This window comes from Macaca nemestrina, chromosome 13 (genome assembly GCF_043159975.1).
Source record: "Macaca nemestrina isolate mMacNem1 chromosome 13, mMacNem.hap1, whole genome shotgun sequence".
In the NCBI taxonomy this organism is placed as follows: domain Eukaryota; kingdom Metazoa; phylum Chordata; class Mammalia; order Primates; family Cercopithecidae; genus Macaca; species Macaca nemestrina.
Window position 1 is genome coordinate 17,911,729 of NC_092137.1, and position 12,652 is coordinate 17,924,380.

Here is a 12,652-nt window from a genome sequence, read left to right on the forward strand (position 1 = left end):
GAGAGCTCTTGGGGGATTGGGGCAGGCACTGCATCTGGTTTATAATCCCAATGCCTAAGATAATGCCCAGCAGATCATAAACCACAGCGAATGTTTGTTTAATGACTGACCTAGCCAGAGGCACTTTTTTCATGTTTTTTTTTTTTTTTTTTTGCTCAGAATCAATATTTTCTTCTTCTTCTTTTTTTTTCTCCCTCTTTTGGACCTGGTGTTGATTGAAAAACATGAAAATCAATGGATGGATGCTTAGAAACTAGTGCCAATGTATGGGAATGCATCAGCATGAGGCAAGGCTTACCTGGGTGGAAACTGGAATTATTTTGCTTTTTAAAATTTATTCAGAGACAAACTGAAATTTGGCTTTTGTTTGTTGTGACAGAAACTTAAAACATACCCCCCAACACACACTTCATACACATAACCACACACAGAAACTGTGATTACACCTGTGTCATTTCTGATCTGTGAAATATAATAATGGGCAAATAAAGCAACATTGAATTTGGCCAGCCTTTGAAATCTATTGATTTCAAATTAGAGCAGCAGTGTTAATTCTGTTATAGCAGTAATACCCAGAAGTTGGATTTTGAAATGGATTAGAATGCATTCATTTAGAAGCTTACAAGTATATCCTTGATGAATTAGCTGGGAGAATAACACTTCTATAAGAAACCTTGTGGGAGTAGGTAACTGCAGCCCTAATTATAGTGCCTGATTTTGTCTTTAGATGTTTTAGTGGCCTCTGCCAGTAGACGAGTTCTAAGACTTTCACTACTGTTGAGTTCCGAGGATCCTTAAACCTAGCACGTGTCCACTGGCAGTGATGGTTCCACAGGGGAAAGAGACCACCCTCCACATGCTGAGAATTAGGTGGGGCTTTCAGATTTGAGTCTCATCAGCAAAGTGCCCAGAGTGCTGATCCTGAGATAGAATGTCTTGGGTGTATTTGTTCCTTGCAGTTACAGCTTGGCTGATGGTTTTTTCTGCAGGTGAGAGTGATTTTCCAGTGATTGCTTTGGCCTGTACAACCAGAGAACAGGATTCTTTCCTTCTTTTTGGCCACCAAATGCCTATGTGCACCACACATTCCAGTGTGCTGAGAAGGGCAGAGCGTCTTGGATGATGATGGACGTCCCACCGGGCAGGATGAAGGCAGAGCGTGTGGCATCTCCACCTCAAGGGTAAGAGTTGCCATTCTATCTTATTTTCTCAAGCACCATTATTTATCAAAGCAGGATGAGAATGAGCCTTCCAGTGTAGTGAGAAAGATGAAAGTTAGACTCTTCTGATGGATGGTCAAATCGATTGGGCAGTTGGGACAGACGACTATGGGAAGAAAAGTGTTGGTCTTGAAGGATTAGATTGGAGTTACATTAAGGGACACCACTGGACAGCTTTAGAAAATGCCGTGTTTCACATTTCCTCCCTCTCCCTTTTTGACATTTATAGTTCAGACTTGAGAGAATGACACTACTGCTATTGTAACTAGATTCCATTTGTGTTCATGTTAGCCAGTCTGGCTTAAAATGTATGTTGTGGACTGGAATTGGTCAGAGTTTGGCTTACGTCACAGACTGGGTAGCTCATCAGATGTACCTGGCCCAGAGGCACATCTTTGTTTGAGCCACATAATGCTTAAAACATGTTGGATCAATTCTAACTAAACTTGAGATATTGCACATAAGGATCAGGGTTTCCAGGTTCTCCTGGGAAGACTGAATGATACGTCTATACTGGGCCTCTGTTCCTAAAAAGGATTCCAGTGCTGAGTAGCCTCTGCCTCTTAGATAAGTGGGGACAGTTCACCACCATCCCCAGCCATCTCATTTGTTTGACTTGTTTGGTCGCCGGAGGTATTTAATTTTGCCATGCCTGTTCTAGATCATTCTGTTAGCTCTTTGACAAAAGTAGTAACAGCTTTTGTTAATTCCTCCAGATAAAAGCAAGTATCTTTTACTAGATTATGGGCAGCACTTAGCATAAGGGGCTATAGCTGTAAGAGGATGATACATGGTTTCTTCCACAGCGGAGCTTGGAGTCTAGACTGAGCAACAGTCAGACTTGTGGGGAATAAGGAGAATTGTAGATAACATCATAACGCCTTGTGGTATGTGCTAAAATCAAGGTGTACACAAATGAGCTATGGGAGAGGGTGAATACAGTGGGGAGGTAGAGAAGGGAGAACCATTAATTTGGCCTGGGCCTAAATTCTCCAAAACTCCCCCCTCTGGGCAACAGAGCTTTCCCATGACAGACCTCTGTATGTGCATGATTCCAAGCAACCTGGCTCAGTTGGAGATGTGATGGAGTATTTGCAGCAGGGCTAGGGGCCCCTCTTGTGGCAAAGTCCAGGTTTTTCCTGTTTCTGTTTGAAAAGCTATCATCTATGATTCTTTGCTTTTTACAAAAAGGACAGCTTTCTGGCTGCTTGGCTCACTAAATCACTCAGCCTTCTGAGCAGCTCTCTGCTTGGCGATGAGCTGTGTGAATTACAGAGATCCCTGGAGTTTCCAGAGAGTAGCAGTCACACTAAATACAGATCCAGAGGGAGTGAGTACAACTTTAATGTGATTGTACCAGTTGGTGGGAGTAAGAGAAGGGAAGGGAATAGAGGAAGGAAGTGGGGGAAGGTAGAAATACCATTATATCAATCTTTTATTTTTGGAATACAGTTTTACATGTGTCTCATGCTTTATGGTTTCAAAAGACTTTTACATTTGTTATTTTATCCTCAAGGTGGGTTTATAATCTCCTTCTATAGATCAAGGCTTCACCTGCCCAAGGTCATGCACATAAGAAGAGGGAGCTCAGACACAAGTTTTCAGAATCCTAGTCTTTCCCTCTTTTTTGCTAGTTGTTGCTGATAATTCAGCATGAATAAGAGGACACAGTTTTTGTTTTGTTAAGTTCAACGTTTTAACGTTGCATTCAGTTTATGAATGCTCTGAAATAGAGCACCCTGGGACCCTGCAAACTTTCTGGACCTGTGTCATTGGTGTGCTGTCTGACTGTGGCCCATGATGTCAGAACATGTCAAGTGCAGAACAGACCTGGCAGCGAGTTTTCTTGCCTGCCTGTTTGGCCAGTGGGGCTTACGCTTTACAGAAAGCCTTCTCAGTGGACTGGGCTGCACCACTTGGAAAGCTACTGGAGGTAATGGCTCCATGTAGGAGCCTCGCCATGCTCAGACAATGCTGTAAGAGAAGACTTTTACCTGGGAGGCGCCTGGTAGGAGGGTGGTAAGGAGGAGACATGGGTATAGATTGAGTTTAGGTTTCTAATTCTGTTTACATTTGCTTGGTTTTCCCATTTTGTATATCACCACATGGCATGACCAGAAACTGAATTTAGCATGACCTACTCTTTAAAAAAATTGAAATGAGCTTTCTTTTTAAATTTAATAGAACAAAAGAAAACTCTTAGAATAATGTTCCAAAAAGAAGGCAGTGTTAAATACTGAAAATGGTGTATTTTTTTCTTTGATGTAAGAGGATTAATATAGATTTTTGGACATGTACAAAACAAGAAGGAAAAACAAATCTGGGTTTTTATTTACTTTTATGAAATTGATACCAAAAAGCAGTTCTGTCCAGTAAGAAAAATTGGCTTGTATTATAATACTTTCATTACTTTTCTGAGCAAAGCAGGTGCATTATCAGAGACAGTCATGAGCTTGTGTGTATGTGTATGAGTCAGCCTTGAAAAGACACAATTTTGAGAATATTTTCTTAGGTGAGTTTGAGAGCATGAAGCAACAAGAGCAGGAAGTGGACCAAGAGGAGGCAAATAAGAGGTTAATGGCTTTGAAAAAGCTTTACAGGGTGCCAGTTGGAAGCAGCTGAATCAATGGTAGTTTTTATTTTAAGCTGCCAGTGAGTATCTTGGATTTTTGACATGTTTTTCTTCTTTTCAACCTTATAAACACCAAGAGGGACAAAGTGGTCAAATACTGTATATATAGTGTTCTCACCATGAGTGATTTGGGTTGATAGTAGGGAGGAAAATCAATACAGTGAAGCTAAGTTTAGCTTTAAGAAGAGAATGAAAATAGCAGTTGGGTCTTCTACTTTGTGGCCAATGCCACTGTACCCTCAGATGCATCTCATTTGAGACCCCATGTGACTTCAGTGTGTGAACGTCAATGTCCTTACAGTATGGCTGACATAATATGCAAATGAGAACATCAGCCAGTCTCTACCTCCTCCCACTTAAAAAAAATCTTCAAATACTCATATTTGAGGCATCGTGAAAAGAATCTGCCCAGTAAAAGCTGGACAACGTTGGGCAAATTCTGAGCCTCAGATGTCCCCATTTGCAACACAGGAGTCTAAGGTCTACGACTTAGGGCTGTTAGAGAATTAAAGAAAATGATTCATTCATTCAGTTACATGTACTCATTGCCTGCTAGTGTCTATGTACTGCACCAGTTGTTGAGAATAAAAGAGTGAATAATAGTGTATATGAAAGCAGTTTCCACAGTGCATAGCCTGAAAAAAGATGCTTAGTACATTTTTCTTAAAACATTTTTAGTGGAGAATTTTAACATGTACAAAAATAAAATAGTATGTTAAACTCCTGTGTGCCTACCCGTCTCCTGCTGCAACAGTGATTAACTCATAGCCATCTTGTATGATCAGTGCTCCTGCCTTTCCATGTATTATTATGAAATCAATCCCCAATGTTGTGTAATTTTATCAATAAATATTTTAGTATGTATTTCCAAAAGATAAGGGTTTCCTTTTAAGAACATAATTATATTACTATTGGGACACTAAAAAATTAACAATAACTTTTTAATAATATCAAGTATCTAGTTGATTTTTGTACTAGTTCAGTCTCACATTGCTATAAAGCACTAAGTGAGACTGGGTAATTTTATAAGTGAAAGAGGTTTAATTGATTAAGAGTTCTGAATGGCTGGGAAAGCCTCAGGAAACTTAAAATCATGGCGGAAGGCGAAGGGGAAGCAAGCACATCTTACCATGGTGAAGCAGGAGAGCGAGAGAGAGTGAAGTGGGAGATGGTACACATTTTCAAACAACCAGATCTTGTGAGAACTCACTAACAATCATGAAAAAAGCAAGGGGAAATCTGCCCCCATGATTCAGTCACCTCCCACCAGGCCCCTCCCTGACACTTGGGGATTATAGTTTGACATGAGATTTGGGTGGGGACACAGAGCCAGACCATATCAGTTTTCAAAAGTCCCTGATTTTCATGTGTGTGTGTGTATATATATATATGAAAAAAATAAATATACATATGTATATATATTAAACATTTGGCTTGTTAGAATTAGGATCTATACAAAGTCTGTATATTGGCTTTGTATGCCTCTTATTTGATCTGTGTCATTTGTCCTGTAAGGTTTCCCAGTCTTGATTTTGCTGATTGCACCCCTTTGGTATTATTGAACATATTCCTCTAAAATATTTATTTTGTTTCAGTAAAATCTAGTTATTTTGTTACATTAGGCTTGATTAGTGGGTTCAGATATTGTAACTCTGATCTCTGTTATGATTCCCCATCAGCTTTTTATCTGGATTTTATCAGCCATTGATGATCATTGCCTAGATCTATTATTTTATTATGAGTTACAAAATGGCAAGATTTTAATTCTATTATTTCTTTTTTTAATTATTATCTAGAATCCCTATTTATTTATTCACTTATTTTTATCATAATTTTAAAAATAATAAATAGAAATAGAGTCTCAGTGTGTTGCCAAGGCTGGTCTCAAACTCCTGGGCTCAAGTGATCCTCCTGCCTTGGCCACCCAAAGTGCTGGGATGGAATCCCTTTTTAAATGACAATATTATTGAGATATGCTTTGAATACAGCAAAAATCTACCTTTTAAAAAATGTGTTTAATGCAGTGGTTCTTGGTATATTCATGACTGTACAACTTTCCAATTCCAAGACATATTTATCACCCCCAAACGAAACCCAAATCCATTAATAGTACTCATCTCCCCTACCCTCAGCCCCCAGCAACCACTAACCTATTTTCTGTTTCTATAGTTTTGACTATTCTGGATATTTGCTATAAATGGAATCATACAATATATGATCTTTTATTGTCTTTTTTTTTAGTAGGCTTTTTTCATTAGCATAATGTTTTCAAAGTTGATCCAGGTTGTAGTCTGTGTCAGAACTTCATTCCTTGGTGGACATTTAGATTATCTCCCCTTTTTGGCTATTATGAATAATGCTGCTATGAACATTACATACATTTTTTGTTTGAACATATGTTTTCGGTTCTCTTGGGACTATACCCAGGAATGGAATTGCTGGGTCATGTGGTAACTCTGTTTAACTTTTTGAGGAATGGGCCTAAACTGTTTCTAAAATGGCTGTACTATTTTACATTACTTCCAGTGACACACAAAGGTTCCACTTTCTCCACATCCCTGCCAACACCTGATGTATCATAATACAACACTTGCATTATTATTAGTTTTTGACTATAGCCATCATACTGGTATGAAGTGGTATCTCATTGTAATTTTGATTCGCCTTTTCCTAATGTCTAATGATGTTGAGCATCTTTTCAAGTACGTTTTGGCCATTTATATGTTTTCATAGAAATGTCTATCAAAATTATTTGCCTAGTTTAAAGGAGTTTATTTGTCTTTTTATTATTGAGTTGTAAGAGTTCTTTATTCTGGATACTATATCCTTATCAGATATATGATTTGCAAATATTTTCTTCTATTTTGTGGGTTGTCTTTTTGTTTTCTTGATACTTGTCTTTTGACTTGATAGTGTCCTTTGAAGTGCATTTTACATTTTGATAAAGTCAATTTAACTATTTTTTCTTTATTTTACTGTAATTTTAGTGTTATAGCTAAGAAGTCATTCCCTACCTCAAGGTCATGAAAATTTATGTTAATATTTTCTTCTAAGAGTTTTATAATTTTAGCACCTACATTCAGGCCTTTGATATATTTAAAGTTAATTTTTATATATAGTGTGGGATACATATACAATTTAGGTTTTTTTTTTGCATGTGGCTATCCAGTTGTTCCAATACTAGTTATCGAAAAGACTGTTCTTACCCCTGTTGAATTGTCTTGACACACTTGTCAAAAATCAATCAAAAAGCCCATATGGGCTTATTTTTCAGTTTATTGATTGGTTTTTGACAAGTGTGTTAAGAATCAATTTGTCAATTTCTGAAATTTTAGAATTTTAGAATCAATTTGTCAATTTCTGAATAAAGGCAGCTAGGATTTTTATAGGAATTGTATTTAATCTATGAATTAATTTAAAGGGTATTACCATTTAACAATAGCAAGTCTTTTAATCCATGAACATTGGGTGTCTTTCTATTCATTTATTTCTTCATTAATTTTTTCAACAACATTTTGTAGTATTCATTTTACAGGTTTATGCCACTTTTAAATTTATTTCTAAATATTTTATTTTTCTGGATGCTATTGAAAATGTGATTGTTTTCTTAATTTCATATTTGTATTGTCTTATTGCTAGTATACAGAGATAGAGTTTTTTGTATATCAATCTAGTATCCTGCAAAATTGCTGAACTTATTTATTAGTTATAATTTTTTTTGTATATATATTCCATAGGATTTTCTATATACAAGATCATATCATCTGCAAATAGAAGTAGTTTAACTTTTCCTTTTCAGTCTGGATGCATTTTCTTTCTTTTTCTTGCCTAATTTCCCTGACTAGAACTTCCAGTATGATGTTGAATAGAAGTGGTGGGATTGGACATTCATGTTTTGTTCCTCATCTTAAGAGAAATGCTTTTAGTCTTTTATCATTAAATATGTTTTTAGCTGTGGGTTTTTCATAGATGCTCTTTATCAAATTGGAGGAGTTCTGTTCTATTCTTAGTTTTTGAGTTTTTTTTTAAATCACAAAAGAGTGCTAGATTTTTTCAAATGCTTTTTCTGCATCTTTTGAGATGATAATGTCATTTTCATTATTTCTTTAGTATTTATATTACCTTGATTGATTTACATGTTAAGTTAACCTTAAATTCCTGAGATAAATCCCACTACTCATGGTATATAATTCTTTTTATATGTTGCTGGATTTGGTTTGCTGATGTTTTGTTGAGGATTTATTCATCTGTATTCATAAGGGATACTGGCCTGTAGTTTTCTTGTGATGTCTTTTTCTAATTTTGGTATTAGGATAATACTAGCTTCATAGAAGGAGCTGGGAAGTATGCCTTTCTCTTCTAATTTTTGGGAGGGTTTGTGAAAGATTGGTGGTAATTGTGGTAGAATTCACCAGCAAAGCTATCTGTACGTGAGCTTTCCATAAGAACATTTTTTAAATTGCAAATTCTGTATCTTTACTTGTTAATAAATAGGTTTATTCAGATTTCCTTTTTCTTCTTGAGTTAGTTTGTGTAGATCATGTCTTTCTAGTGTAAACTAAAAATAAAATTCTAAACCCTCCTGACTATCTGAATGGACCCCTCCTCTAGGCCAAGGGCATTCCAAAATTAACCTGAAAAATGAGTTCAGACCATGATGAGAAGGAGAGGTCAGACATGCTTCATTATACCCTCCTCTTTTTTGAAATTCAGGAAAAGCTTACCAGCATTAACATCAACACAAACCTTAGGACTGATAGTGCAGTCTCTTTAATTCCGATAAGAAACATTTACCATGTATTCTCTCTGAAGTTGCTACCTGGAGGCTTCATCTGCATGATAAAACCTTGGTCTTCACAGCTGCTTATCTTAACCCAGACATTCCTATTGATTGTAAGTCTTTAGACAATGTATTGTTTTCACATTGCTATAAAGACATACCCAATACTGGGTAATTTATAAAGAAAAGAGATTTAATTGACTCACAGTTCCGCAGGGTTGGGGGAGTCTCAGGAAAATTATAATCATGGTGGAAGGGGAAGAGGCATGTCTTACATGGTGGCAGGCAAGAGAGAGTGGTGAGAGAAGAGAAAAGAGCCTCTTATCAAACCATCAGACCTTGTAAGAACTCACTCACTATCATGAGAACAGCATGGGAGAAACTGCCCCCATGATCCAGTTACCTCTTACCAGGTCTCTCCCTTGACACATGGGGATTACAATTCAAGGGTGGGGACAAAAAGCCAGACCATATCATTCTACCTCTGGCCCCTTCCAAATCTCATATCCTCATGTTTAAAACCAATCATGCCTTCCCAACAGTCCCCCAAAGTCTTAACTCATTTCAACATTAATTCAAAAGTCCAAGTCCAAAGTTTCATCTGAGACAAGGCAAGTCCTTCCAACTAGGAGCCTCTAAAATCAAAAGCAAGTTAGTTACTACCAAGATATAATGGAGGTACAGGCATTGGATAAATGCTCCCATTCCAAATGGGAGAAATTGGCCAAAACAAAGGATTGTTTTGGCCCCAAAACAAATTGGCCCCAAAGGGGTAAGTCTGAAACCCATCAGGGGAGCCATTAAATCTTAAAGCTCCTAAATGATCTCCTTTTACTCCATGTCTCCCATCTGGGTCACAGTAATGCAAGAGGTGGGCTCCCATGGTCTTGGGCAGCTCCACCCCTATGGCTTTGCAAGGTACAGCCCTCTTCCCAGCTGCTTTCATGGACTGGTGTTGAGTGTCTGTGGCTTTTCGAGGTGCATAGTGCAAGCTGTCAGTGGATCTACCATTCTGGGGTCAGGAGGACAGTAGGTGGTTCTCTTCTCACAGCTCCACTTGGCAGTGCCCCAGTGGGGACTCCATGTGATACTCTAACCCGACATTTCCTTTCTGCACTGCCCTAGCAGAGGTTCTCCATGAGGGCTTTGCCCTTGCAGCAAACTTCTGCCTGGACTTCCAGGCGTTTCCATACATCCTCTGAAATCTAGGCAGAGGTTCCCAAACCTCAATTCTTACTTCTATCCACTCACAGGCCCAAGACTACGTGGAAGTCACCAAGGCTTGGGGCTTGCACCATCTGAAACCATGGTCTGAGCTATACCATGGTCCCTTATAGCCATGACTGGAGCTGAAATGACTGGGATGCCGGTGCCATGTCCCAAGGCTGCACAGAGCAGTGGGGCCCTGGGTCTAGCCCATGAAACCATTTTTCCTCCTAGGCTTCTAAGCCTGTGATGAAAGGGGCTGCCGCCAGGACCTCTGACATGCCCTGGAGAAATTTTCCCCATTGTCTTGGCAGTTAACATTCAGCTCCTGGTTACTTATGCAAATTTCTGCAGCCAGCTTGAATTTCTCCTCAGAAAATGGGTTTTTCTTTTCTATTGCATCATCAGGCTCCAAATTTCCCAAACCTTTATGCTCTGCTTCCCTTTTAAACAAAAGTTCCAATTTCAAATGATCTTTTGTGAATGAGTAAAATGGAATGTTTTTAAGAGCACCCAGGTCACATCTTGGATACTTTGTTGCTTAGAAATTTCTTCCACCAGATACCCTAAATCATCTCTCTCAAGTTCAAAGTTCTACAGATCTCTACAGCAGGGGGAAAATGCCACTACTGTCTTTGCTAAAGCATAGCAAGACTGAGTGTTTGTTCCAGGTCCCAATAAGTTTTTCATCTCCGTCTGGGACCACTTCAGCCTGGGCTTATTGTCCATATCACTACCAGCATTTTGGCCAAAACCACTCAACAAGTCTCTGGGAAGTTCCAAACTTTTCCACATCTTCCTGTCTTCTTTGGAATCCTCCAAACTGTTCCAGCCTCTGCCTGTTACCCAGTTCCAAAGTTGCTTCCACAGTTTGGGGTATCTTTGTAGGAGTACCCCAGTCTCTGTGGTACCAATTTACAGTATTATTCAATTTTCTTACTGCTATAAAGACATACACGAGACTGGGTAATTTATAAAGAAAAGGCGTTTAATTGACTCACAGTTCTGCAGAGCTGAGGAAGCCTCAGGAAACTTACAATCCTGATAGAAGGGGAACAGGCATGTCTTACATGGCAGCAGATGAGAGATGAGCAAAGCGGGAAGAGCTCCTAATAAAACCATCAGATCTTGTGAGAACTCACTCACTATTACAAGAAGAGCATGGGGAAACCACCCCATGATCCAATCACCTCCCACCAGTTCTCTTTCTTGACACTTGGGGATCACAATTGGAGTTGAGATTTGGGTGGAGATACAAAGCCCAACCATATCAGACAATAACTTAACTCTCAACCAATTGCCAATCAGACAATCTTTGAATCTACCTATGGCCTGGAAGCTCCCCCACCTCAGCTACCAGTTTTCTGGGCTTTCTGGACAGAATCAATGTACATTTTACATATATTGATTGATTTCTTGTGTCTCCCTAAAATGTATATAGCCAAGTTGTAGGCCAACAACCTTGGGTACATGTTCTCAGGATATCCTGAGGGCTATGTCACAGGCTATTGGTCACTCGTATTTGGCTCAAAATAAATCTCTTTAAGTATTTTACAGAGTTTGACTCTTTTTGTCGACACTAGCAATTCGTACACTTCATCAAGGTTATCTAATTTGTGAACATATGATTGTTCATAGTATTCCTTTATAGTTCTTTTCATTTTGTAAGGTCAATAGTGGTGTTGTTCTTTCATTGCTGATTTTGCTAATTTGAATCTTCTCTCATTTTTTTATTTTCCTTTGTTTTGTTTAAGTTTTGAGACAGAGTCTGACTCTGTCACTGAGGATGGAGTGTAGTAGTGCGATCTCAGCTCACTGCAGCCTCCCCGTCCTGGGTTCAAGTGATTCTCATGCCTCAGCCTCTCGTGTAGCTGAGACTAGACATGCATGACACCATGCCCAGCTAATTTTTGTATTTTTTGTAGAGATGGGGTTTTGCCATGTTCACCAGGCTGGTCTTGAACTCCTGGCCTCAAATGATCCATCTGTCTTGCCCTCTCAAAGTAATTTCAGTTTTTCTTGATTAGCCTCGTTAAAGATTTGTCAATTTTGTTGATTGCCTTAATGACCAATGGCTTTGTTGATTTTTTTTCTGTTTTTAATTTTATTCTCCATTTATTTATTTGCATGTTAATCTTTATTATTTCCTTTCTTTTTTTTCAGAGGAGGAATTTGTTCTCTTGCAGACAACCTTGCCTTTCCATAAACATAAGGGGAAAGAGATTTTTTTCTGGCCTTTCTGCTCCCTTTGATGGTGTTACTGTCTGCCCACTTTTACAGACTAGAAAACACATCCTCTTTTGGCCTTTCTGCTTCCTTGTCCTTTTTTTTTTTTTCCAGTCAGTTACCAAATCCTGTAGATTCTATCTTATAAACTTCTTCTGAGTTTATCACTTCCTCTTTCTATGCATGCCACTGTGTGTGTCCATGTCCTTGCCACCCCTAACCTGTTCTATTGCAGCCCTGTCTTCTTGGGCCCAGCTTTTGCCCCATGCAGCTTTCATGCTGCTGTCATTGGTGGCTTTCTAAGTCACAGTCACAAACATAGCTATGTCCACTTGTTGATTAAGACCCTTTAGTGATCTTGCTGACAGAATAAAATCCAGATTCTTTGGACTGATGTACAGGGTCCTTCACAATCTGGCTTCTGTCTACCCTTTGATGCCTCTGGTGGGAATGTCCTTTTCCTTTCAGTTTGGTGGTGTGTTAGTCTGTTCTCACACTGCTATAAAGAACTACCTGAGACTGGGTAATTTATAAAGATTTAATTGACTTACAGTTCTGCAGGATGTACAGGAGGCATGACTGGGGAGC

At 38.7% G+C, this 12,652-nt stretch overlaps 1 protein-coding gene across 3 annotated transcripts in view; it reads left to right on the forward strand.

Annotated features, from left to right (window-relative positions):
• The window catches only part of LOC105479898 (potassium voltage-gated channel modifier subfamily S member 3), a 56,817-nt gene that overhangs the window by 40,801 nt on the left and 3,364 nt on the right, over positions 1-12,652 (forward strand). For all 3 annotated transcript variants that reach the window (XM_011738223.2, XM_011738222.3, XM_011738221.2), the window contains exon 2: positions 990-1,181. The gene's annotated coding sequence lies outside the window, so the exon portion shown is untranslated. The remainder of the gene's footprint in view (positions 1-989; positions 1,182-12,652) is intronic.